This window comes from Myotis myotis, unplaced genomic scaffold (assembly GCF_014108235.1).
Source record: "Myotis myotis isolate mMyoMyo1 unplaced genomic scaffold, mMyoMyo1.p scaffold_m19_p_7, whole genome shotgun sequence".
NCBI classification, from domain to species: Eukaryota; Metazoa; Chordata; class Mammalia; order Chiroptera; family Vespertilionidae; genus Myotis; species Myotis myotis.
This window is the reverse complement of record NW_023416379.1, coordinates 56,566,648-56,593,578: the sequence shown is the minus strand read 5'-3', so window position 1 is coordinate 56,593,578 and position 26,931 is coordinate 56,566,648.

Sequence of the window (26,931 nt, the reverse complement as noted above, 5' to 3'; positions counted from 1 at the left end):
TTTTTTAAAAAAATATGTTTTATTGATTTTTTACAGAGAGGAAGGGAGAGGGATAGAGAGTTAGAAACATCGATGAGAGAGAAACATCGATCAGCTGCCTCCTGCACACCCCCTACTGGGGATGTGCCTGCAACCAAGATACATGCCCTTGACTGGAATCGAACCTGGGATTCTTCAGTCCACAGGCCGACGCTCGCCACTGAGCCAAACTGGTCAGGGCTGTTTTTCTTTTTAGTGAAGCATTTGTTAGATATATTTTAACAAGTGAAACAGAACTCAAAATGCGTCATCTGATGGACTAAAAGTCTCAAACTCTATATTTTAAAACATTATAAAGACTAGGTTATATATGACTAAGCAATATACCTCTCTTCTCTAGCTTGGGGTCACATTTATTTTTACTATTCAAGCCATAAACATTGGTGACTACTCCTTGCCCTGACTGCAGTCTTTTTCCCAGGATTCCTCACCTCAGATATTCCTGGGAATTGGTAGGGAATGCTTCCACATCTCTCTAACTCAGAGGTTCTCAACCTGTGGGTCGCGACCCCTTTGGAAGTCGAACGACCCTTTCACAGGGGTCGCCTAAGACCATCGGAAAACACATATTAAAATATAGTTACATATTGTTTTTGTGATTAATCACTATGCTTTAATTATGTTCAATTTGTAACAATGAAAATACATCCTGCATATCAGATATTTACATTATGATTCATAACAGTAGCAAAATTACAGTTATGAAGTAGCAACAAAAATAATTTTATGGTTGGGGGTCACCACAACATGAGGAACTATATTAAAGGGTTGTGGCATTAGGAAGGTTGAGAACCACTGCTCTAACCCATCCTGGCGGCCACCTTAGAAGGGAGGAGGGGATGGGGAGAGACATCAACATGAGACACATGGATTGGTTGCCTCCCACTTGCACCCAACCAGAACCAGGGATCAAACCTGCAACCAAGGTACATACCCTTGATGAGGAATTAAACCCAAGACCCTTTGGTGCAAGGGCTGACACTCTAACCACTGAGCAAACCAGCCAGGGCGTTCTATTGCTATTTTTTGTAAGACTGGTACCTGTGCATGCTACACTGATTTGCTCCAACTATAGACACATGTTTTCTCATATCCCTTCAAAGTCCCATTGAGGTGAAGGATGATGTGGCTTAGTAGGGCTTTATTGAATTTTTAGAAAATAATATCTGATGTCCAAGTGATTTACCCTGGACATTGAACCCAGTGTCAGGGCTGTAGCGCAGCCCCCTGTAGATTCCTGTGTGACTGGAAGCCAGTTCACGACTCCAGTTAAGACCAAATCTCCATGTTCCTTCACTTCAGGGCTCCACTTCTTTAGGTCCATATCGCAGAGAAGATTTCCCTCCTTCCCCGAGACCCAGGCTCACCCATTCTTGCCCTGCTGGATTCACATTGGAAACTCCCATTCCTTTAGCAGAAAACTCAGAGGATGGGCTGACAATCAAGACTCAGATAATACAATCACAGCAGTTGACACTGCATTTCCAAAATTTTGTGTCATTCAATCTTGAGATGTTAAGGCCACTAATATTCAGTGTAAATCCATGCTTTTGGAAAACAGTTCTCTAACTGCAAAGGCAGTCTGCCTGAACAATGCAACCATTGGCATTACCCAACTGAACAAGGATTGTTCTACAGCAACTACAATCAGAGTTACGTGACTTCACAGTTCTCTCTAGGAACAATGGTAGGTACTTTTATGGAACTATAAGTTCCATCCTGGTATATTTCCCAAAACAAAGGGAATTTGTTACAAAACTTAATTGATATGTCTGACCCTAGAAAATGAAATTTTCAGCAACTTCAACTGGAAGTTCCTTTCTTTTTTTATTTTATTTTATTTTTATTTTTATTTTTTTAATATATTTTTTATTGATTAAGATATTACATATGTGTCCTTGTCCCCACGTTACCCTCTACCCCCCACCCCCCCCACCCCCGCTCATGCCCTCACCCCCCCGTTGTCCATGTCCATTGGTTAGGCCTATATGCTTGCATATAAGTCCTTTGGTTGATCTTTCCCCCTTACCCCCACCCTCCCCTACCTTCCCTCCAAGTCCCGACAGTCCAATCAATGCCTCTCCGTCTCTGGATCAGTCCTTGTTCATCAGCTTATGTTGTTCATTATATTCCACAAATGAGTGAGATCCTGTGGTATTTATCCGCTCTCAAGTTCCATCCATGCTGTGGCAAATGGTAAGAGTTCCTTTTTCTTCTTCCTCTTCTTAAAGAATACCTTTCAGCATTTCATATAATGCTGGTTTGGTGGTGATGAACTCCTTTAGCTTTTTCTTATCCGTGAAGCTCTTTATCTGACCTTCTATTCTGAATGATAGCTTTGCTGGATAAAGTAATCTTGGTTGCAGGTTCTTGCTATTCATCACTTTGAATATTTCTTGCCAGTCTCTTCTGGCCTGCATGGTTTCTGTTGAGAAATCAGCTGATAGTCGTATGGGTACTCCCTTGTAGGTAACTGACTGTCTTTCTCTTGCTGCTTTTAAGATTCTCTCTTTATCTTTTGCTCTTGGCATTTTAATTATGATGTGTCTTGGTGTGGTCCTCCTTGGATTCCTTTTGTTTGGGGTTCTCTGCGCTTCCTGGACTTGTAAGTCCATTTCTTTCACCAGGTAGGGGAAGTTTTCTGTCATTATTTCTTCAAAAAGGTTTTCAATATCTTGCCCTCTCTCTCCTTCTGGTACCCCTATAATTCTGATGTTGGTACGCTTGAAGTTGTCCCAGAGGTTCCTTACACTATCTTCATATTTTTGGAATCTCTTTTCTTTTTTCTTTTTCGGTTGGGTATTTTTTGTTTCTTTGTATTTCAAATCTTTGACTTGATTCTTGGGATCCTCTTTTCTGCTGCTGGATCTCTGTAAATTATTCTTTATTTCAGTCAGTGTATGCTTAATTTCTAGTTGGTCCTTTTTCATGTCCTCCATGGTCTCCTTATACTTATTGAGGGATTCATTAAATTTATCGGCGGTTTCCATAAAATTCTTGAAAAACCTTATAACCGTGGCCTTAAACTCTATATCCAATCGTTTGCTTTCCTCCATTTCTGCCATTTGTGACCTGTTTCTTTGTCTCCACATTTTGGCAGCTTCCCTGTGTTGATAGAGTGGCCCTGTGCGCCAGGTGTCCTGTAGGGCCCAGTAGCTCAGCCTCCCCAGTTACCTGGGGTGGACACTCTTGGTGCACTCTTGGTGCCTTGGTTGTTGTAGAATCACTGGGAGGAATTGACCTCCAGGCCAATTGGCTGTGAGAATCAGCTGTGTCTAAAGTGGGAGAACTTCTGTGCTGAAGACACCCTTCTGGGGCAAGACTTGCTTCAGTGGGGCTTTGGTGCTCACTGAGTCTGCTCCCTGAGTGCGTCCCTTATGGATCTGAGGAGTTGCAGTCTGGATAGACCCCCTCTGACCACTGGGTACAGTGGCTCCTGGATCTAAGGAGGTGCTAATTCAGCCTCTGCCTGAGGCCACACAGCAGGAGCCACGAAGAGGCTCAGCTGTGAAGCAATGCAAGCCGCTGCGGGGCCTTGGGCCTTCTCTTGGAAGTTCCAGGTCTGCCTGGTTCGGCTGCAGTTAGGTACATTCACATGCAAAAGCCTCTGCCACAGCCTGGGTGGGGCGGGGTCTCAGGGAGTCAGAGGGCGGAGAATCGGCCATGGCCGCTTTCTCCGCCCGGAGTCGCGCGTCTCAGTGTTCCGGTAACAGCTGCAAGCACCTCTGAGGGAAAGCCGCCCTCAAGTTCGCTCGCTGCCGGACAGACCAGCTTCTCCCCGTGTGAGACCTGGGTCCCCAGAGACTTCCCGGAACCGGAGTTCAGAGCCGTCGGGAGTTTGTGATTCAAAAAGACAGCCGCGTCCTCAGGCGCCACCCCCTTTCCTCGCGCGCGCCGCCGTACCTCTGCACTTCACCTCCGCAGCGCCTCTGGCTCTCAGCGTGCTTTTCTTTCCTTCTAGTTGTGGAATTTACACTCAGCCAGCCTTCCTGTTGTTCTGGATGATGTTTGCTCAGTCCTTTGGGGTAATTTTCAATTGTTGTGTGAGGCAATAATTTCCCGGTGTTTACCTATGCCGCCATCTTAGTTCACCGGCAGTTCCTTTCTTAAAAAAAAAAAAAAAAAGAAATTCACAAAAGTAATTCTTAGGCTCCTTCCCCAGGCACCGCACACTAAGTTGTAGTTAATATCCACCATGAATTCAGGTTAACATGGGGAAACATAGAATTCTTTTAAAAAGGAAAAGCTTAGAGAAATAGATTGACATTTCTAAATGTATATTTATTTTTCTTTTTGTGATGACCAGTTCTAGAGCAGGGCTTCCTTTCTATTTTCAGAACAGAATTGACACACATTCAAGCAAATAAAATGATGTTCTTATTCCAGGCATTTGTGAAACTATAGATCTTAATTAAGCTGCAGAGGTGATTTAAACAATTATCTAGAGCTGAAATAAGTGAAAAATGAATAGTGATTTGGTAACATTTTAAGCACAAATGTTTTAAAATTACACATATAATACCTGTTAGAAGATATGAAAAAGTAAAAATAAGAAAAATACTTATCAATAATCCTACCTCCCAGAGATAATCACCTGTTACTTTGGTATCTTTCTTTCTAGTATGTTTTTCTAATAATTAAAAAATGGTTATGATCATATAATATCCTAATTTTCTCATGTTTAAAATGAAACCAGTTTCCTATGAATCATTAAAAATGATTTATAAATATTATTTTGATTATCACAAAATAGTATTATTATTATTGAGTTTTTGGTGACCTTTTTAATTTCTGAGGTAGTTATAAGCCGTGTTTGTACAGATCAATATAGAACACATAGTTTTGTCAGAACTGAAGGTTCTATTGTAATCTGATTACCAAATCACTCTGATTTACTATATCATGAGTAGGAGACTGGATCTTTCAAAAACCAGTTAAAGGTACTGAGCAAATGATATGGTTTGCCTTTCATTTCAAGTGGAATATGAGGTGGAACCTTTGGTTCATGTCTTTTATAGGCCAATAAAGATGATCATTAGAAGGACATCTAATGATGGGATTGCTAAATGGTTCAATCATAACTACAATTGATCAGTTCATTGATTTCACCTAACAGTCTTGTTTTTAAGCTTCTTTTGTGGCCTAATATATGATCTACCTTGGGGACTGTTCCATGTGCATTTGAAAAAAAAAGTACTCTGCAGTTTTTGTATGAAATCTTTTATCAATGTCTATTTATTCAATCTGCTATAATGTGACAGTTGAGAGCATTATATCCTTATTAATTTTTTGTCTAGATGATCTGTCCATTGATGTGGATGGGGTGTTAATATCCCCTAACATTATTGTATTACTGTAGGTCTCTCCCTTTATGTCCTTTAATAATTGCCTTATATATTTAGATGCTCCTATGTTGGGTGCATAGATATTTACAATTGTTATATTCTCTTCTTGAATTGATCGCTTTATAAAGTGTAATGTTCTTCTTTGTCTGTTTTTACATGTTTTGTTTTAAAGTTTATTTTGTCTGACATGAGTATTGCTATTCCAGCTTTCTTTTCATTTCTGTTTGCTTGAAAGATCTTTTCCATCCCTTCACTTGCAGTCTATATGTGTCTTGATTTGAAGTAAGACTCTTGTAACTAGCATATAGATGGCTCATGTTTTTTAATCCATTAAGCCACCCTATGTCTTTTTTATTGGAGTATTTAATACATTTACATTTAAAGTAATTATTGGTAAGTGTATACTTATTGCCATTTTGTTAATTGTTTTTTGTAGTTTCTATACTTCTCTGTTCCTTTCTTCTTCTCTTGATCTTTTCCCTCGTGGTTTACTGTTTTACTTTAGTGTTTTGTTTGAGTTCCCTTCTCTCTTTTTTATATATATATATATATATATATATATATATATATATATCTTTTGTAATATTTGCATGAGGTTTATGCATATAATTCTGTATATATAGCAATCTATTTTAAGCTGATAGATGTTTAACTTGAAATATATTTTATTAGTACTACATTTTCACTCTCCCCCTATTTTACACTCTATGTCATGTTTTATATATTTTATTTATGTATTTCCTAACTAATTATTGTAGTGTGAGTTTGATACATTTTTCATATGACCTTGGTAGCAGCTTTTTAAATGTCTGATTCACTGCATTTGTTAAATATTTGGCTTTACCTGTCAGATTTCTCACTTTGTCATATTTTCTTACTTCTGGTTTTGGTTCTTTTTCTTTCCTACTTAAAGAAGACCCTTTAACACTTATTGTAAAGTTGATTTAATGCTGATGAACTTTATATATATATATATATATATATATATATATATATATATATATATATATATTCTTATTGATTTCAGAGAGGAAAGGAAAGGGAGAGAGAGAAACATCAATAATGAGAGAATCATTGACCAACTGCCTCCTGCAGCCCCCACACTGAGGTTTGAGCCTGCAACCCGGGTATGTGCCCCTGACCAGAATCAAACCCGGGACCCTTCAATCTGTAGGCCGACGCTCTATCCACTGAGCCAAACAGGCCAGGGCATGAACTCCCTTAGTTTTTGCTTATTTGGGAAAACTCTTTCCCCTCCATTTTTGAATAATAACCTTGCTAGGTAAATCATTCTAGATCGTAGGTCCCTTTCAGCACTTTAAAGATGTCCTGCCACTCCCTTCTATCTTGTAAAGTTGCTGCTGAGAAATCAGCTGATAGCTTTATGGGGTTTCCTTTGCATGTAACTAGTTGTTTTCCTCTTGCTTCCTTCAAGATTGTCTCTTTATATTTATCTTTTGCCATTTTAATTACAATTATGTCTTGGTGTGGCTCTTTTTGGGTTCACCTTGTTGGGAACTGTCTGTGCTTCCTAGACCTCAGTGTCTGTTTTCTTTCCCAGATTAGAAAAGTTTTCAGCCATTATTTCTTTAAATAAAGTTTCTGTTCCTTTTCCTCTTTTTTCTCCTTCTGGGATCCAACAATGCAAATGTTTGAATGCTTGATGTTATCCCAGAGGTCCCTTAAGCAATTCTCTCTCTTTTTTAAAATTCTTTATTCTTTCTGCTCTTCTCATTGGCTGATTTCTACTAGTCTGTCATTCAGGTCAGTGATCCATTCTTCTGTGTTAGCTAATCTATTGTTGATTCTTTCTAATGTGTTTTTCATTTAAGTTATTGTATTCTTTAGGTCTGCTTGGTTCTTTATTATATTTTCTAACCCTTTTTTAAAAATATGTTTTTATTGCCGAAACCGGTTTGGCTCAGTGGATAGAGCGTCGGCCTGTGGACTGAAGGGTCCCAGGTTCGATTCCGGTCAGGGGCATGTACCTGGGTTGCGGGCATATCCCCAGTGGGAGATGTGCAGGAGGCAGCTGATCGGTGTTTCTCTCTCATCGATGTTTCTAGCGCTCTGTCTCTCTCCCTTCCTCTCTGTAAAGAATCAATAAAATATATTTTTAAAAAAATGTTTTTATTTATTTCAGAGAGGAAAGGAAAGGGAGGGAGAGAAAGAAACATTAGTGATGAGAGAGAATCATTGATAGGCTACCTCCTGTACACTCCCTACTGAGAATCAAGCTCAAAACCCAGGCATGTGTTCTGACTGGGAATTGAACAGTGACCTCCTAGTTTATAGGTTGATGCTCAACCACTGAACTACCCTGGCTGGGCTACTTTCTAACTCTTTGTTGAAGTTCTCCCTAAGTTCCTCTTTTCCACTATCAAGTTGGGTGAGCATCCTTATGACCTTTATTTAAATTCTATAACAGGCAAATTACTTATTTCCTTAACCTTAGAGTTTATTTTCCCCTCTGAGGATTTTTCTGGTTCCTTCATTTGAGAGATATTCTTTGGTCTTTTTATTTTGTTGGAAACTCTATATTTATTTATATGAATTAGATAAACTAGCTATCTTTCCCAATCTTAAAAAAGTGGCCTTATGTATAAGTGGCCTCTGCATAGGCTATGTGTGTTAGGTAGTTTTGGCAAGTTGGTAGGAGCTGAGCCTTTGCCTAAGATGTGAGGGACACTGGCCTACCAAGCTGGAGTGGCTCTGGGTGTTGCTCCCGCTTGCTCCCTTTCTCTGGGTGGAAATGGGCTTACAGGATGTATCCAGGAATGGTCTGCAGCAACCTTGCAGGTAGGCCAAAGCATCTGGATAGAGCCCCTGCCCATGCTATAGAGGTAGAGGGGGACATAAACAATAGGGCCCCTCTGACCCTGGAGAATTCCTGTGGTCCACAAGAGCTCGCCGAGAGCTCCTTGGACTCTCCAGTCTTCTCTCTCTAGTCTCTCTCTGCTTGGTTGTACCAAATGTGGTCTTGCAAAGAAGCAACCTCTCTGTAGACTTTATGTGCTGGGTAGTTTGAGGAAGCTTCTTGGAGCCTGACAGGCCCTTATGGCTCCTGGGGCACTGGCCTTCTCTCACCAGGAGGGCCATGTGGGTAGGGTGACACCCTACGTTCCTGCTTGCGCCTTTTGTTTGTAGGCAAAAGGCTCCAGGCAATGTAGCTGGAAAAGTCCTGAGGTGATCTTGCAGGTAGGCTAAAGCACTTAAATAGAACTCCTGCCCAATTGTGGAAGTAGAGGGCATGGAAACAATGGCGCTCACTGCCTCCTCAAGCCAGAGAGTTCCAGCAGCTCCCAGAGGGCTCCCCCCGGCTTCCCAGCCTTTTCTGTTCAGTCTTTTCTCTTGTTTATTGTTCACATGATGTTTATTCAGCCCTCAGTTCCCAAATACTCTTCTTGACATCCTGTTACATGCCAGAGTCTATCCTAGATGTCACCTGAATAGTGAAAAAATAGAATCTGGTCCTGCCCTTGCAGCATGAGCAGCTTCGCTGGAGCTTGTGAACCAACATTTACTTGGAAATTTCTGTGCAGTGTTAAATTATTGGAGTCAGTCTTACCAGTCACGAGGCATGCCGTATAACAGGACAGATTATAAAGTACTACTCAAATCTTCATAATGAAACAAATGAGAAAATGTTTATTTGATTATATGTCATATGTCATTTCTCAAACCTTGCAAAATATCCTACTTATGAGCAGCTGATGACCCTCAGGATTCAATAAGCAATCCTATAAAAAGTATACTGCACAAAATGTATTTTCATAGTTTTTAATCAGAAGATTTTGTAGGAAGCAATGAATTCTATATCCAAAATAATCAAATAGATACTCTTACAACTGAAAAGCCATCTATTTTAGAATAAACAATTCATCCATCTTGAAAGGCATCCTAAGTGGATTTCATAGTAGCATAAAATAATATACATTTGTTATTCTAATCTGAAGAACATAGTCACTTGAGGTAACTTGTTCTTGAATAAGCAATAAGGTCAGTGGCTTAAAAAAGAGGAGTAACAGAGAATGAGAAACAGAGAGAGGCCCAATGTATAGCTCTAGATATATAGGGTGTCCCCAAAAAATGTACACACAAACTTTGAATAATTATAAAGGCAATGTTTTTAAAAATATATTTTATTTTCAAAATTTAGCTATCAGCTGTTAAAGTGTGTATATATTTTCGGGGGTACACCCTGTATATTTATATATCCGACACCTGCTACTGAGAAATTCTGAAGATCTCATTCCATGCATGCTATACTAAAAGGAACCATTTTATCACATGTGCATTTGAATTGTTGGTGCATTGGATAATATTCTTTTATCCACTTGCTTTGTACACGCCAAGATTCCTGAGAGTGTAAAGTGTCACTAATTATGGTGTATGACCACCATTCTGTTAGCACACAGCAAAAGACAAATTTGTTTTATTCAGTTATTTGCATTGCCACAGGGCAAAATTTACTCATCACTGCAACATGGGGGTTTAAGATTTTCCATTGCACTCATTACTCTGTAATACATATAAATGATACCATTAATGTTTTCTAGTGTCCATAAATATATTTTTGACAACATGTTCTCATTTTATTGCATTATGCCTAGATTGAAATAAAATTAATCATGACAAGAGATAGATGATTAACATCACCATTAAACTGGCTCTTTAGCTAAGTTTGCAAAGGTGCTAGTTGCCCATTTATAAGCATTACTAAACTGAACTCAAATGTGTGTGAGTACAGAAGTAGTCATAGATGTTGCTAGTTTATTTGTATGATTGGATTTTGAGGGAAAGTGGCCAAGACTCCAAACAGTACATTAAAAGACACAAACTGAAGAGTAGGTTTTGCACATGTCACTCTTGATGATATGTTAAAGTAAAAGGATATCTTTCATACCAGGAAACAGTTGCTTACTTGGTGTTGCCAATGAATCATTTAAAAGCCACAAAAGAAAACACTGCATTTAAGGAACTAAAACCAGTGCTAGCTTTCTCACTTTATGCTTTCTAGTATTCAATGGGGGTAGTTACTGAATTTTCTAATTATAAGATTTTCATTCTTCTCAGTCCTGTTCTCTGGAATGAAAGATTACCAGAAGTCAGGATGAATAGGATCAACATTGCCCTAGCAACGCATAAACCTGAAAATATAAATCTATTAGATTCTGCTTTTTGAATGGTGAGGGGTTAAACTAACAATTCTAGCTCTGGAACACTAGAGTAAAATATCATGAGAGCTTGCTAAGGAAACGTACTAATTTAAAGTTGTGTGTGTGCATTCAGCTAAGAAAATCCCCATAACAATGGGAAAATGTCAAGAATTTCATAGGGGAGGTAAAAGGTTTTTATTGCTATTATGCTTGCCCTGTTGTTAGGGCTAACATTAGACAGGATGGAATTTATGACACACAGTCACTTAGGACTTTCATTGCCAACTTTATGATCATAGCTGTGAAACTACTTTCTTATATCTGAGCTATTGAAAAATTATTTTGTAATACAAAGTAACATCTGAAGCAGAAGTTGAGTTCTGAGTTCTTACTGAACTGTTAGTTAAATGTATCTGGAACTTTGTGCTTCCAGTTTTGCCTGAAACTGATTTTAAACAGGTCAATGAAATGATAGACTAGAAGTGTTTAGGGCAGTGATGGCGAACCTATGACAAGCGTGTCAGAGGTGACACGCAAACTCATTTTTTTTGGTTGATTTTTCTTTGTTAAATGACATTTAAATAGATAAAATAAATATCAAAAATGCAAGTCTTTGTTTTAATATGGTTGCAAATATCAAAAAATTTCTATATGTGACACGGCACCAGAGTTAAGTTGGGGTTTTTCAAAATGCTGACACACCGAGCTGAAAAGGTTTGTCATCACTGAGTTAGGGTCATTCATACGAAGATAGAAGTCATCTGGGATAAAGTGGAAAGAGATATATCATTATAGATAAAGAAAATAGCTTAATTTTGAAAACAACAAAGGTATTTTTTTAATAAAAAAGAATAGCCTCCATTGTATTTTCCTTAAAACAATACCTATAATATCTTGATGACTTTAAAGAAATGATCTGCCTACTTATAATACTTCCTGGGAAGCAATTTTTTTTTTTTTTTTTTTTTTTTTTGCAAATCTAGTGATCAAGAAATGTCTGATGAGCCAAATAAAGTAAGAGTCTGTTCTGCCTTCTGAAATATTTATGGTTCTCCTAAAAAATTTACCAGACTTAGGGAAACTATAAAACTAGGAGGAACCTTAGAAGAAGATAGCCTTACTTCTGAAAACTGCAGGGACTGTTAGGATGGAATAAATATCAATAGCCATTTAGGGATATCCCACATCAACTCTACAACTTCTAAAGTATGGAAGGGACATACAATTAAGATTAAAAAAAGAGAAACACATATCATAGAATCTCTAGGGATGTATTTTTCTTTCTTAACACAAATACATTGTGTGTGTGTATTTTTCAGGCCAATCTGTATAAACAATCTATGTGGGTTTCTGGGCAGCATTTTCCAGTCTTTCAGGCAGCCTCATGGTCAAGAGAGAGAAATGTGGACTGGGGTTAGAGTACAGCTGTATGGATCCTTAGGTATTCAAATGAGACAGGAGTCCCTGAGTATATGTAAATAGTCATGTATTTGACAACAGTTTTAATGAAAATACAGGAAAAATTTTTACCAAGTTTTATTTTATTATTTTTTAATTCTTTATTGTTGAGAGTATTACATCTGTCTCCTTTTTTAAATCAAGTTTTAGATGATAAATTTTCCAATGTGAATATATTGAGAAAAAGAATTCACATCCAGAAGATTTCTGAAAGGTAGATTAATGGGTCAAATTTAATGAGATTAAACTTTAAAGAAAGAGCATAATACTTGCCTTCCAGTCCCAATGTCTTTCAAGGTTTGACAGCTTTCTAAACTTTGAAATAAGAAAACAAAACATGAAGAAAAAAGCCCATAGATTCTCTTATTCAGCCAGGCAGGCTGGAATCCTACAGAGGGGCTGTGGGCAATGGAAACTAAGCCAAAGGGTGTCACAGGACCCTGACTGCGAGCATAGGCTTGTATCTACCTGTGCTGTGCTTTGGAGGGTGGGGGTCCTCATTAACACTCTGAGGAATGCCATCATCTCTCTGGGCAGAAGCAGCAGTTTAAGATCATGACACCCCAAAAGTGAGGTGGACTCAGGCCCAAAGGAAACCTTTTATTGTCACTAAAGGTTTTGTCCGATAGTTGGGACAAAGCAGTGGGAATTTCTCGGTGGAAGGTACAGTCTGCTTAGGAGTGTCCAGGTGGTCTGACTGAGGTGAGCAGGACATCCAGCCAAAGGAGCAGCACAATCCCCACAGTGGCGACTGGCAAAAGCTATAGAGAAAGTCCTATGGGTAAGTGCATCTCCGTTCTAGCAAAATGAATGAAGGTGAAGTACATTCTGAAAACAAAGGTAAAATTTCCACAATCAGGATTGCACACGGGGAGGAGGACAGAAGGACTCAGTGGGTATGAAGATGTTTGGGGCCCACTTTGGGGTATCAGATGCCAGGCTGGCAAATCAACATTAAAAGCAACCAACCAAACCCAGCCAGTGTTGCGAGCTTCATCCTCAGTAGGGGGCATGCAGGAGGAGCAGATCAATGATTCTCTCTCATTGATGTTTCTAACTCTCTCTCTCTCCCTTTCCTCTCTGAAATCAATAAAAATATATTTGAAAAAAAGGAACTAACCTATATAAAAGAAAAGGGCTTTGAGAATCATAATTTAGTTTTTGCCTGGATTATCCTGGACACTGAAACTTTATTCAAAGTGTTAATACAACTAAAAATCAAGTATCTAAATTAAAAAGCACAAACGCAGGCTAGTTGATTGATTATAGCAAATAGTACAAAAAGGTAACTTTAAAATATAAATAGGGATAGCATAAAATTGTGATTAGGAGCAAGGACTCTGAAGTCCCAAGTTCGTATATCCTGGCTCTACCACTTACTAGCTGAATGACTTCAGACAAGTTACTTAATTTCTCTATGCCTCTGGTAGTACCTCTCTCAAAGGGTTTTTGTGGGTATTTAAATATTTTTATTCTATTTTTTTATAATTAATTTTAGTGCCAAAGAAAACAATAAAAAATTTCTTCATATATGTTCAAAAAGATAAATATTGGATTAAAGAGACTGGCTTGACCCACATCAAATAAAAAGGTCCAAAGAGTTAAATTCACTGAACATTCAAAATGAAACAGCAATTTGATATCATTCCCTAAGAGCAAATTTCATTTTAAGGGGAAAAAGAACAACACAAGAACAGGAGGTGAAGAAGGAGGTGATAGCCTCGTCTCAGTTGTCATTGATCAGGTGATATCTGAAACTTATTTTGTTCTGGAAGCCACATTTTAAGAGGTATATAAGCAAATTGAACTACATTCGGGTAAAAAAGGGTGAGGGAATGAAATTGAAGAACGTGCCAATGCTTAACTTGGGAAGGATAAGGCAACATGGGGACAGGTAGGAGTCAGAGTTATGTTCAAAAATGTTGTGCTGTCTTAGAAAAAAACAGAATAGACCTTTATGTAAATCCGGGTGTCCCTTTGAGTAGTCACTTCAGTACTATTAAAACAAAATGATCTGTCATGAAAGGTGATTAATTCCTTGGACGTAAACTGGTTTAACTAGATGCTGTATACAATCTGTTGGGAAGGTGTGAGTTTGAACTCCACGTCTGTTAACATCTATCCCAATACTGAATGTCAGTAACTCAAGAAATCCACAACTTGGCATGCTTTCCGGGACCTGCAGAATCTGCTTGTACTTCTCTTTTGTATCAGCTTATGGTTAAGTGGGATGCTATGGATTGGAGTAAGAAAGGGCTGGGTAAGGTGTTAAAATGACAGCTGAAATAAAGAGAGCTGATAGTTAAGGATTAAAGGGGTGACTTGAAAAAGGCACTACTATTCAATTGTTTAGTAATGAAAAGTTGGATGAGAAACTGAAAGCTGGAGTTATAATAACTATTGCAGTCATCGAGATTTTGCAGTGAAGAACAGTTTTATTAAATTTCATTCCAGTCAAAATTAAATCCATTTAAATCCTCTGAAGGAATGTTGAAAGAACATTGCAAAGCCTAGAGAAAGAGCTACAGACTGGCATAGTTTCTGGTCTTTGAGGGTGAAAGATATTCTTAAGACATATTTTAAATTAGATTCCTTTTGTTCTTGGAAAGCTAGTTTCTGAACTAGGAATTTTGTGTGAACTTCTCAAATACAATAGCATATTTATTGCATCCTGCTTCAATGGTTTCCACAGGACAGCATTTATTATATGCATTCGCTATAAACAGAGTCAAAGACTCAGGTTATTATTATAATCCTTCAAGGCTCTCTGTTTTAATTGAACTATTTATGGCAAACTATAAGGACATAATTCAGCCAAAGGAATGTTCTGAGTCTCTTTTGATTTGTCTTCTCATGACCCTTGAAGTGTTGCACAGTGTGGATCAGTGAGGAACAACTAACATTTCAGAAATTCCTTCTTATAACTCACTTTCATCTATTGGATTTTAGGATTTTTCTTTTAATATGGAATTTTAAGTATAATTGTTGGTATCTATTTTTAAAGTTCTTTAGAATTGTCTATAATACTGTGTTTAGTTCTTTAATTAGAGTAATGGGGTGCTGTAGTAAACTAGTTTAATTAAAAATGCTTGATTGAGACTATTTTATCAAGTGGCAGATCGATTTTGTGACTCCAAAAGAGATGATCCATGCAGCACACATTTCAAGATAATTTGGCATTGTTCTTCCTATCTAATGAGATTTTGTTTTGTCTTGATTTGTTTTTTGTTATCATTGTCATCAGGATTTTGTAGATCTTGTAACTTTGATTCAGTTTAAACTTTAGGATCTTTGAAAGAAAAAATGTATGCACATAGATATGTATTATGTGTCATTTCAAGAAATAGTGCAGAAGTTATTCCATTTTGTAAACTATTATTTTTAGAAAATCTCAGAACAAATTATTTATATCTTAAACCTATTTTTCCTTGGTGAGTGATCAGCCAAGTGACATTTTCTTAAGATAGCAGACATGACATAAGTAAATTAAAACAAAAATAATTAATTAGGTTCAAGCATATAAAATGCTGGTACCTACAAGCATTTGAAAGCTCTCATTACTGAATAAACAGTCAAATTGAAATGAAATAAATATGAACATAATGACATTTATTTATTAGATTGCTCTAGTCCTCCACCTCTCCCAGAAAATTAGCATTCAGAACAAACACTTAATAATCAACAAAATGCAAGGTAGGGAAAGTAGAGCTTGATAATTATGACAAAGGGTTTCTTTCTCCAAAGATTTATAAAGCAGGTGTCCTTAGCATGCACAAATACACACAAACACACCCCCACACATGTCTCCCATCAACAACTGCTGCTGCTCTAACCCTATAGGCCAATTCTGTTCTTGGTTGATGGCCATGTGTTTCTGGCCTTGGGCCATAACATTGTCCTTAAAAAAGGAAACAGATGACTGTAGGAAACCAGTCCAAGAAGATGTCCTCACAGAGCCTGAAGCACTGCCCCTGACATCCTATGATGGGAAGAAACACATCAAGACTGGCATTAATTGACATCATAAACCCTGTAGAAACTGAGGAGAAGTATCACATCAAGTCTGAATGTTCTTGCATTTGGGCTACATTCTAGGAATTTTAAGTTAGTAATACTGATCAAGAACCATGTTGTCAGTACTACAGATTTAACTACTCCAGAAGGCATTAGAATATGGAAGTTTATTCAGAGGTAGGAAAGAAAAAGACTTTATTAAATGGAAATTCACATAGTCCATGTTCTGGTCAGGAAGTCTAAATAGCATATCAATTCTCCCAAATTAATTTAAAGTTTTAACATAATCTCAGTGACATTTAGAGGAATGTACATTAATATTAATATAAAGAGAAGTCATATGACAGAACTAATTGATGAGAACCTATTTCCCCATTCCACCCATGTCAAACATAGAAATGCTAGATAAAATGTAATACAAAAACACAAAAGGAAAGAGTGAGAAAAAAAATAAAACTTTGAATTCAAATTGAGCCACAAACAAAATTCTACCATACATGAAGAAATATAATTTTAGATATAGGACAGAAACATCTACAATTTGATCTCAGAAGGCCATCTAATAAAATCAACAATAGGACATGAATTGACCTCACATTAAAATAGTATTATAGAACAGTTGGACAGTGTTAAAAGAGCTAGATGAAGGAATCAGAATAACAAGAAAATACAATATTAAAAAGTAAAAATTAAAATTAAATGGACATGAAAAAATAAATATGTAAAAGTATGAAAATAAAAATATGTATTGAAATTAAAAACCCCAAATAGAATATACTATATATTGCACCTAGTTAAAGAGAGAATTAGTAAATTAAAAAATGTTCTGAAGAGTTTGCTCAGAGTAATAAAGAAATAAGATGTATGAAAGAACAGTGGAGACACGCAGAATAGGTGTAGCAGCTCTAATATGCATAATGAAAGTTACAAAAGAAAGGAATAGAGGAAAAATAAAATTTGAAGACCAAACTAGATATCTCTTTCAAAAGTACACTTTAGAAAGCCCTTCGTGACCTTACAGTGCATCAAGTATTTAGGTCAGTGAGATTTTGGAGTATTTTCCAAAGTTAATGGGGATGTTTTGTCCCACATTCCAGGCTGCAAATTAAGATCAGGCCTGAATGAAACCTATAGTCTTTCTGGGGCCATTTTGAAAAATTTGGATCCTTTCAGGCCTGACCTAATCTGCATTCTGCCCTCATGTGGTGAAAACCATTGCCTCTTCCTGGAAGGACTTGATGTCCCAGCTGTCAGCACCTTCTGGGTTATCTCAGCTTCAGACAGTGCCTTCCCTCAAAGCCACACACTTCTCAAAGGCCACATCCAGTGACTGCTGGGGTATAAAGGCCCAGTGTGGACCATACTGATGAACAGCATGTGCTCTAACCATCCAGAGCAGTGGTCGGCAAACCGCGGCTCGGGAGCCACATGTGGCTCTTTGGCCCTGTGGCGTGGGCCACAAAGTTTCAATCGCAGTGTACGTGCGCACCCGCACGTGATATTTTGTGGAAGAGCCACACTCAAGGGGCCAGTTTGCCGACCACTGATCCAGAGGATTGGCTGAGGCTTTGTCATCCTGTGCCACAATTTGACATTTCCCTATGCCCGGTCTGCCCCTGTCCCTCCCTTATACCTCTCAGGGGCTTCTCTAGCTTCTGCACCCAGCAAAGCCAACCTAAAACAGTAGCAGGAGTGGTACTAGAACACAGGCAATAAGATGGGGTTTTAGTCATAAATTAATTGACCATATATGCATGGGTTTATTTCTGGGCTCTCTATTCTATTTCATTGATCTTTGTGTCTGTTTTTATGCCAGTACCATACTGTTTTGATTACTGTATCTTTGTAATGTAGTTTGAAATAAAAGAGCATGATACCTCCAGCTTTGTTCTTCATAAGCATTTTGTAATAGACCCAACACTATGCTTCTCAATCTCCTGATGGAGAAAGGAACTCTCCTTTCCCTAAGGCTTTTCAGAAACTTTCTCAATGATTTTTAAAATGAACAGAAAGTTAAAGCCAAAAAAAATTGGAAGATGAACACTGGGGATATCAGAACGTTGGTTTGACTAGTGTGTAAAATAACACTTGAGGGAAATATATATTACTTCCTTCATGTTTATTTATGGATATTCTTATGCACCTGCCACTTAAAAATAATAGGAATTGTGTAAGGAATTTTTTATGGAAAAATAAAAAAAGATCTCTCAGGCAGCCTATGGAATCTACATTGAGTGGATTTGTTGGGGATGGTATAAACAGCTTAAGATTTGAGAGTCCATGGATAGCACATGTAATCAAGTACTGTTGGAATGTTTTTTCCCAAGTGGCAGAGGCAGTATTGTTCACACAAGTAAAACAGTGCTAATAATCAAGAGAGAATGTGGCCAAATCACCTCACTTCCCGGGACTTGAGTTACCTAGCCTGCATATAAGGGGTTCTCAAACCTAGATAAACATCAGAATCATTTGGGAGCTTTTTAAAAAGAAAATTTTAAACTACTTAAAATTTCATCATAAACTACTTTTATCTTCCTTTGAACTTTATTATAAAATGGAAGAATGTAGAATCTACTCTTTTGTTGAACCTCTTAAGTTCACCATTATTTCTATAAATATTCCATGTTTTATTTTCCCAGGATTTATTATGCTCAAGGCTTTTACATTTAGATCTACAATCCATTTGGAATAAGTGTGAGTTAAGAGTCAAGGTTCATTTTTCCCCCACATGGATATCCAGTCCTTTATTTAAAAGGCTTCTTGCATCTATGCTCATGAGCTAGATGGAACTATAATTTCCTTATCCTATAATGTCAGGTTTTGTTATCTGGCATCATGAACAAGTTGAGAAGTGTTTCCAGTTTCTCTACACTCTCAGAAAGTTTATCTAAGGTTCACATTATTTCTTCATCAACTGTTGGGGAGAATTTGCCAGTGAATCCATCTGTGCAGCTTCCCAAATTCAAGCCCTGCTAAGTTACTGTTCTAGCCTATGAGTTAGTCTCTAACCTGCCAATGCCTCTAATTTTTTTGCTTATTGGACCAGTTATAAAACGATTTTAAAGCATAAAAGAGGAATTAAATAGTATTACAGATGACTTTCAGAAGGTGATTGCATTAATGCCCAAGAAGGAAATTCTAATTAAGGTTTTAAAAACTCGGAATCATGTGTCTCTTTTCCAGAAAATGCATATAAGTAGATGAACATAGGGAAAAATAGTATGTAGGTGTGATAAATGTGTTCCTTTTTGTGTGAAACACAGAGCTCTGTCTGTGATCTAAGGATGGATTTGCTTATTCGTGAGAGTTCTAAAAATGTACCTTTGCTAATAGGCTGCTGGATGTTGGTAAAAAGCATTGTAATTAAACAGAATGGCACGGCTCTGTTGAATGGTGAGTTTCCTTTTAGACAGCGATGACTCTAGTCCTGCTTAGAGGAGGATTAGAGAATAATGATGTTATGTAGGTTGTTCAGGTTTGTAACAAAGATCATCACTATCTTCTATAGGAAGAAGGGGAAAATGACTTAATTTAACAATATACTAAGTGACTAGAAAGCATTAACTACTGCAGCAGGTGGAAGATCTTTTTGTAGAAGCTCTCTCTCTCTCTCTCTCTCTCACACACACACACACACACACACACACACACGCACACACACACACACACACGGCTTTGACCTTCTATACTTACATTTCAGCTCCTTGTGAACTGAATTCCCATACATCCTGTCAATACAGCTTAACTACATGGCACAAAATATATGCCCATCTCCCAACAAAATCAAAGGAAGAATAGACCATAACACAGTTCAGATGAACAGTGTAAAGCGGTGCTACGATGCTACTTCACATGTTGTTGAGTGGAAAGTACAGACCTCGTGTTGGCCTCATAGAGGGGGCTCCCAAGGGATTGAGAAAACCATGGGTGGTGGAAAAAAATAATTGGAAAAATTGGAAGTAAACTTGGGAGTTTTTAGAGAAGTTTTTAGAACAGGGAGAAGTGGTTCAACATGGGTAACTTTGAGTTTCTGACCTAGGGATATGTAATTGGGATTATTTTATAAGCAAATTAAGTTACGGTTCAAGTGGATGCAAGTTATTAAGTGGATATGACCTAGAAACGGGTGAGTATAAAAATGTTAAATACTCTATTGAACTTCTGATGTAGCTCAAAGAGAAGGTTAATTTCAGTTTCTTATTAACCAAGGAAGCAAAGAGAAATAAATAGCTCTGGTTTGCAAGGGAGATTGAAGTCCATGCAAAGTAGGATAAGGCCTCTGAAATTGCCATAAGATGCCATCACATCCATCAACGGAATGCCAAAGGAATGTATTGCCACAAATTCATGTCGCTTCAGCTCACCCACCTTCTGGGTGGTAAAATGTCCTTGTATTCTACACGGTGATAGAACAAGTTGGGGAGAGGACGATAGGAGACCAGAGGAATCATGATCCAAGGGACATGGTCCCTTCAGGGGAAACATCTGGTCTTCTGGGGGTTGGAAGCAGAAAGCAACCTAAGTGAATCTGCAGAAAACCTTTTAGAATCTGTCCTTGGCCACTTTCCGTAGCCCTGGCTGAGCGGCCAAGACGGATTGTTCACCAGGCTTCTAGATGAGTCCAGTTGTTTGGCTGCAAGAATTCCACGTGTGCCCTCATGTCAGCCTTGACCTCCAGGACAAGATTTTTGGCTTTGCCTTCTTTGTTGCCTTTGCACTGCTTCCTCCCAAGCAGAAAATGTCTGGCTTTGATATCACCCTGTGGAGTTCTTTTGTCAGATAGCATGTTTACCAGCTGTTAGCAACCATGTTAAATGGTTCCCAACTGCACTTCAGTGCAACCTTGAAGCCTATCTGACCGTTAGAAGTACTGATACCCTACTTGCCAGCTCTGTGAAGCCTGTGGGGTGCTCACCATTGTTCTTCCTCCTGTGCCTTCCTCACTGGTTGACCTGAATTCACACACGGCTTTTCTTCTTTTCCTGAACTGAACCAGAAATACTTTGCTCAGCCTTTTGATGTGAGGGGCCTATGACTCGGAGGGATGTAGCTTGATCTCAGTGTGGCTATTCTAGTATAAAACCCAATATAAGGATACCCTCCCAATTCTCTCTCTCTCCACCCCCCCCCCCCCCCCGCCCCATACCTTGCTGTCTATTGTCTATGCTGGAGACAAGAAATTAAGACATCTGTTGGTAGGGAGTCATTATGGCTGAAGATAACGTGCACTTGAAGAACACCACAGTAACCATATTGGGGGAGGGGGGGTAACCACTAATAATTCTGGAGAAGTTTTATATTTTTCATCCCTAAACAAACTTTATTGCTTACATACTGGCAAGTAAACAGATCTAAGAGATCATGCAGGTGAAATAGGCCAGAGGGACCTCCAAATGAAACAGTCCCAAATTATATGTGTTCCTACCCATACTATTGACCATAGACAGTAACATCTGGAAAGCTATAGCAACTCTGGTTCCTACAGAGTGAGATCCAGGAAAAGCTTGGGTCCACCCTGGCTGGTTCTCTTGTTGCTAATCTGGTGCATCCGCATACTCCCACCCTGCTCTTCTGTCTTGAATCTGTAATAAGAGGTTGTGGTGTCATGGAGGGATTGCTCTTTGATCGCTCTCTCCTCTCTGACCATAGTAGGAGATTAATAAATGTTGCTGTGTTGATAAATGTGAGCCACTCTAGCAAATCAATCAAACCCAAAAAGGGGAGCATTGAAATTCTGATCTATAGCTGGTAGGTCAGAAGCACAGAGGCCAACCTGGATTTGTGATGATGGACATTTGAAGTGGGGGAGGGGCAGTCTTATAGGACTGAGCCCTTAACCTGTGGGATCTGATACTATCTCCAGTGTCAGAATTGAGTTGAATTGGAGGACAGCCAGCTGATGTCAAAGAATTTCTCCAGCAAATGGAGAAAACACCCACAGGCTGGAATTGGTGACCAGAACAGTAGGAGAAAAAGAAAGGAAAAGGGGAAATACGACTTGTTTTAGACCACCAACTTCCTTCTTCCCTAGGTTCTCTGCTTGCTTCAGATTTAGTCCATGCCAGAAAGGAAAAAGAAAACCATTCCTTCTTCCACTTAACTAGGCCCGGGGGGCCTGATCCGTATCTCCTCCCTCCTGTGGGCTCACCCTGGCCACTGTATTGTCATTGTGAATTATGTAGAAATGAACAAAGACCTGAAGGAACACTACAAGTTTCTGGTGCTAAAATGATGAAATTAATTAAAGAAGTTAAAAATGTTAAATACTTTATTGAACTTCTGATGTAATTCATAAAAGCCAACCTTCAATAGCAAAAGATAAATGAAGTCAAGACATAGTTTCGGCTTGAGGAAATTGATTGCTAAAGGTTTTTATTATATGGATGAATCAAATATAAATGCTTTCAGAGAGAAGTTGTAAAATAGTAAATGAAAGACAAAGACTTCCTAATTCTGTATCTGAACAATTATTTCATTGTTGTAAAATAATCATTATGACTTATAATGCCAAAAACTAGAACTCTTATTCACTATCTTATAGATTTAGCAGTAGGAATATCTTGAAGGAGTGTGTTAGAAGGACTCTCAAAAAGTTTTAGATACTAGTTGGTAAATAAGAATTAATATAATTATGTGAGACGCCCCCCCCCCAAAAAAAAAAAAAAACTGATAGAAGGAAGTAATGACTAATTGGAAGCATGGCTAATACATTAATTTTCTTTTAAGGAAATAATGAAAAAAATATGTTAAAATGTGAGGTGTTAGCACAGATTCATTAGCTATGTGACAGTTCCCATGGAAAAACTATCTTAGAAAAAAGTCCCAGAGCATGTTTATTTGGAGAGAACCAAAATTTCCAAGAATGGTGGGTTTTGAGACTCAGATTTAATTCTTGAATTCTTTCTTTATAAAAAGCAGAAGCTAGAAAACTGATAACTTGAATAATGCATGTGCTGTGTAAAATCTAATGAATTTTGGGGGGAATTCCATATTTTTTCCAGCTTTATTGAAATATAATGAAAAATAAAATTGTAAGATATTTACAAGTGTTACATGGTGATGATTTGATCTATGCATACATTGTGAAAGGTTTCCCATAATCTAACTGATTAACATCTTCATCACATCATATATCTATCTTTTTGGCTTTGGGGGGATGTGAGAACAGTTAAGTTCTACTCTCTTAGCAAATTTCAGTTATGTAATACAGTGTTATCAACTATAGTCACTATGTTATACATTAGAGCCTCAGACCTTATTCATCTTAAAACTGGTAGTTTCTACCCTTTTACCAACCTCTCCTCATTTCCCACACTCTCCAGCCCCTGGCAGCAGCTTTTCTACTCTCTACTTCTATGAGTTTGACTTTTCTTTCTTTTTTTTTATGCCACATAGAAGTGAGATCATATATTTGCCTTTCTCTGTTTGGCTTATTTCACTTGTCATAGTACCCTCAACGTTAATCCATATTGTCATACTAGCAGGATGTCGTTTCTCATGGCTGAATAATATTCCATTGCATATAGGTACCACACAAGAAGAAATAGATGATCTAAATAGTCCTATATATATTAAAGAAATTGAATCAATAATTAAAAACCTCCTAAAATAGAATGCACTAGGCCCAGATGGCTTCACTAGTGGATTCTACCAAATATTTAAGAAACTATACCAATTCTCTATGATCTCTTTCAGAAGACAAAGTCAGAGAGGATGAGAAAAACATACTGCCAGAAAAAAACAACCCTATACACCTGTATCTCTCATGAACATAGATGTAAAAATCTTCAACAAAGTATTAGTAAATCAAATCAAGTCCAACAATATACATAAAAGAATTATACACCACACCAAGTGGGATTTACTCCTGGTATATAAGGCTAGTACAACATTCAAAAATTAATTAATCTAATCTACCACATTAACAGACTAAAGAAGAAAATTCACATGATTATATCATTAGATGCAGAAAAAGAATTTGCAAAAGCCAGCATCCATTCACAATAAAAATTCTCAATAAAGAATAGAAGGGAACTTTCTTAACTTCAAAAAGAAAATCTATAAAAAAACAACAATCCTATAGCTAACATCATACTTAATGGTCATACATGCAAACCTTACCTGCTAAGATCAGGAACAGGGCAATAACATCCTTCTCACCACTGCTTTTCAATGTATCTTTGCTGATGCAATAAGACAAGAAAGGGAAATAAAAGTTATACTTATTGGGAAGGAAGGGATAAAACTGGCCTTATTTGCAGATGACATAATTATCTCTGTTGAAAATCTGAAAGAATTGATGACAAAACAAACACACAAATAAAACAACAACCCACATGCTGGTCTTTTCAACAAATGGTGCTGGAACAATTGGCGATCACATGCCAAAAAAATGTGTGTAGACAGATCTTACATTCTTCACAAAAATTAACTCAAAGTATATCATAGACCTAAATGTAAAATGCAAAACTATAAAAATATTAGAAAATAACTAAGATAAAACCTACATGGGCTTTTGTGTGGTGATGGACTTTTTAGATACAATACCAAAGGCACGGTCTATGAAATAAGTGATAAGCTAGAATTCATTAAAAATAAAAACTTCTGCTTGTGAAAAATAATGTTTAGAGAATGAGAAGACAATCTAAGACAATCCATAGTCAGGGAAAAAAATATTTGAAAATGACACGTTTGATAAAGAACTGTTATCCAAAATATACAGAGAACTCTTAAATCTCAATAATAAGAAAATAGACAACCTGATTAAAAATTTATCAAAAGACTTAAACACTTCGCCAAAGTGTTTAAGTCTTTTGATATATATATAAAAGCCAATTGACCGGAATGACCAGAATGACTGGTCACTATGACACGCACTGGGGAGGTCAACTGGCCCGATTGGGCCTGATTGGCCCCCACAAATATCCGTGGCTCCTCCCCCGAGCCGGCCGCAGCCCCACCCCTTGGCCGGCCCCACCCCTGATCAGCCCCCACTGGGGCGGGCCGGCTGGCCCCCACCCACCCACCCATGCACAAATTTGTGCACTGGGCCTCTAAAATATATATATATATATATTTCATGGCAAATGAAAACAACAATGAGATATCACTACACACCTATTAGAATGGCCAAAATCCAAAATACTGACAGCACTAAATGCTGGTGAGGATTTGGGGCAACAGGAACTCTCCTTCATTGCTGGTGAGATTGTAAAATGGTGCAGTCACTTTGGGAGGCAGTTTTTTACAGTTTCTAACAAAACTAAACATACTCTTACTGTAAGATCTAGCAATGGCACTCTCTGATATTTATCCAAGTGAACTGAAATATTAATATCCACACAAAAATATGTGCAGAGATGTTTGCAGCAGCTTTATTCATAGTTGCCAAAACTTGAAAGATGCCTTTAGTAGGTAGAGGATGGATAAATTGTGGTATATCCAGGCAATAGAATATTTATTATTCAGCTATAAAAAAAAAAAAGAGCTATCAAGCCATGAAAAGACATGGAGGAAACTTAAATGAATACTATATTACTAAGTGAAAGGGGCTAATCTGAAAAGTCTGTGTACTTTTCCAACTATATGACATTTTGGAAAAAGCAAAACAATGGAGATGGTATAAAAATTAATGGTTGCCAAAGGTTAGTGGTGATGGTGGGAGAGATGAATAGGCAGAGCACAGGGCATTTTTAGGACAGTGGGACTACTTTGTGCAATACTATAAGGGGGAGCAAATGTAGGTTCACATTTATCAGTACACAAAACACAGAGCTTATTTTTCTGTTATTATTTATTAATTAATATATTATTTTCCATAGAACAACTGCTAACATACTTTTGCCCATTCTGTACAGGGGTGGATATGTGTCATTATACATTTGTCAAAACCCATAGACTATTTAATATCAAGAATAAATCCTAATGTAAACTATGGACGTTGGGCGATAATGAGGTGTCAATGTAGGTTTATCAAATGTTAATAAATGTACTGCTCTCGCGGGGATGTTAGTAGTTGGAGAGGCTGTGTGTGCATGGGGTGAGGGGTAAGTGGGAACTCTGTACTTTTCACTCAGTTTGGCTATGAACCTAAAACTGCTCTAAAAATAAAGTTTGTTGCTTCAGAAAACTAACTGGGGAACTTTACTGAATTATATTCAGCATAAGCACAACTGATAGAACATTGTTTCTAGTCCATGTTTAACCAGTTCAGGGAGAAGAGGCACTGTCACCGTCACTAGTTCCTCTCCCTGCAACCTTTCCAAGACCCTCACTTCCGAAAGTGTCTATTCCTTCCCGAGGTCTAACAGAGGGAAATTGGAGATGAGTTCTAAACATTTTTAGAAAAGTTATTGCTCAATCTGCATGATAGTTCTGCTGATTTTAATGACAAAAAACTTGACTCTTCACTAGAAAACCTCCAACCAGACCAGATTCAACTATGCAACAAACCAAACTGTGACTTAATGTTTCATATCATGGTAGTCTTTGAATTTATTTTTTCCCCTAAAACTGATAGAGGCTTTTAGATAATCTTGATCCAGACCCAATCATAAATCATGTTTTTCTTGTTGATTTACATTTCCCACAAGACCGGTTTATGTGGTCAGAGAAATGCTGAGAAAATGTGTTCTAATATAATTTCATGAACTAATGAGAATTTTGTAAATAGGAAAGATCCTAGGAACCATCTCATAAAATATCTCATTTTATAGGTGAGAAACCTGAGTGACAGTAAACTTAGTGGCCTGATCTGGGTGTCATTACAAATTAGCAGCAAACCTGAGACTAGAACCTAGTTCTCATTACTCCACAAATAAAGAATTCTGAGTTCACAGAATACAAAGTGTTGGCCTCAAAAAAGAAATAGGAGAATATTCACAGGCTTATGCTTTTCCCAAATAAAATTTTGAGGA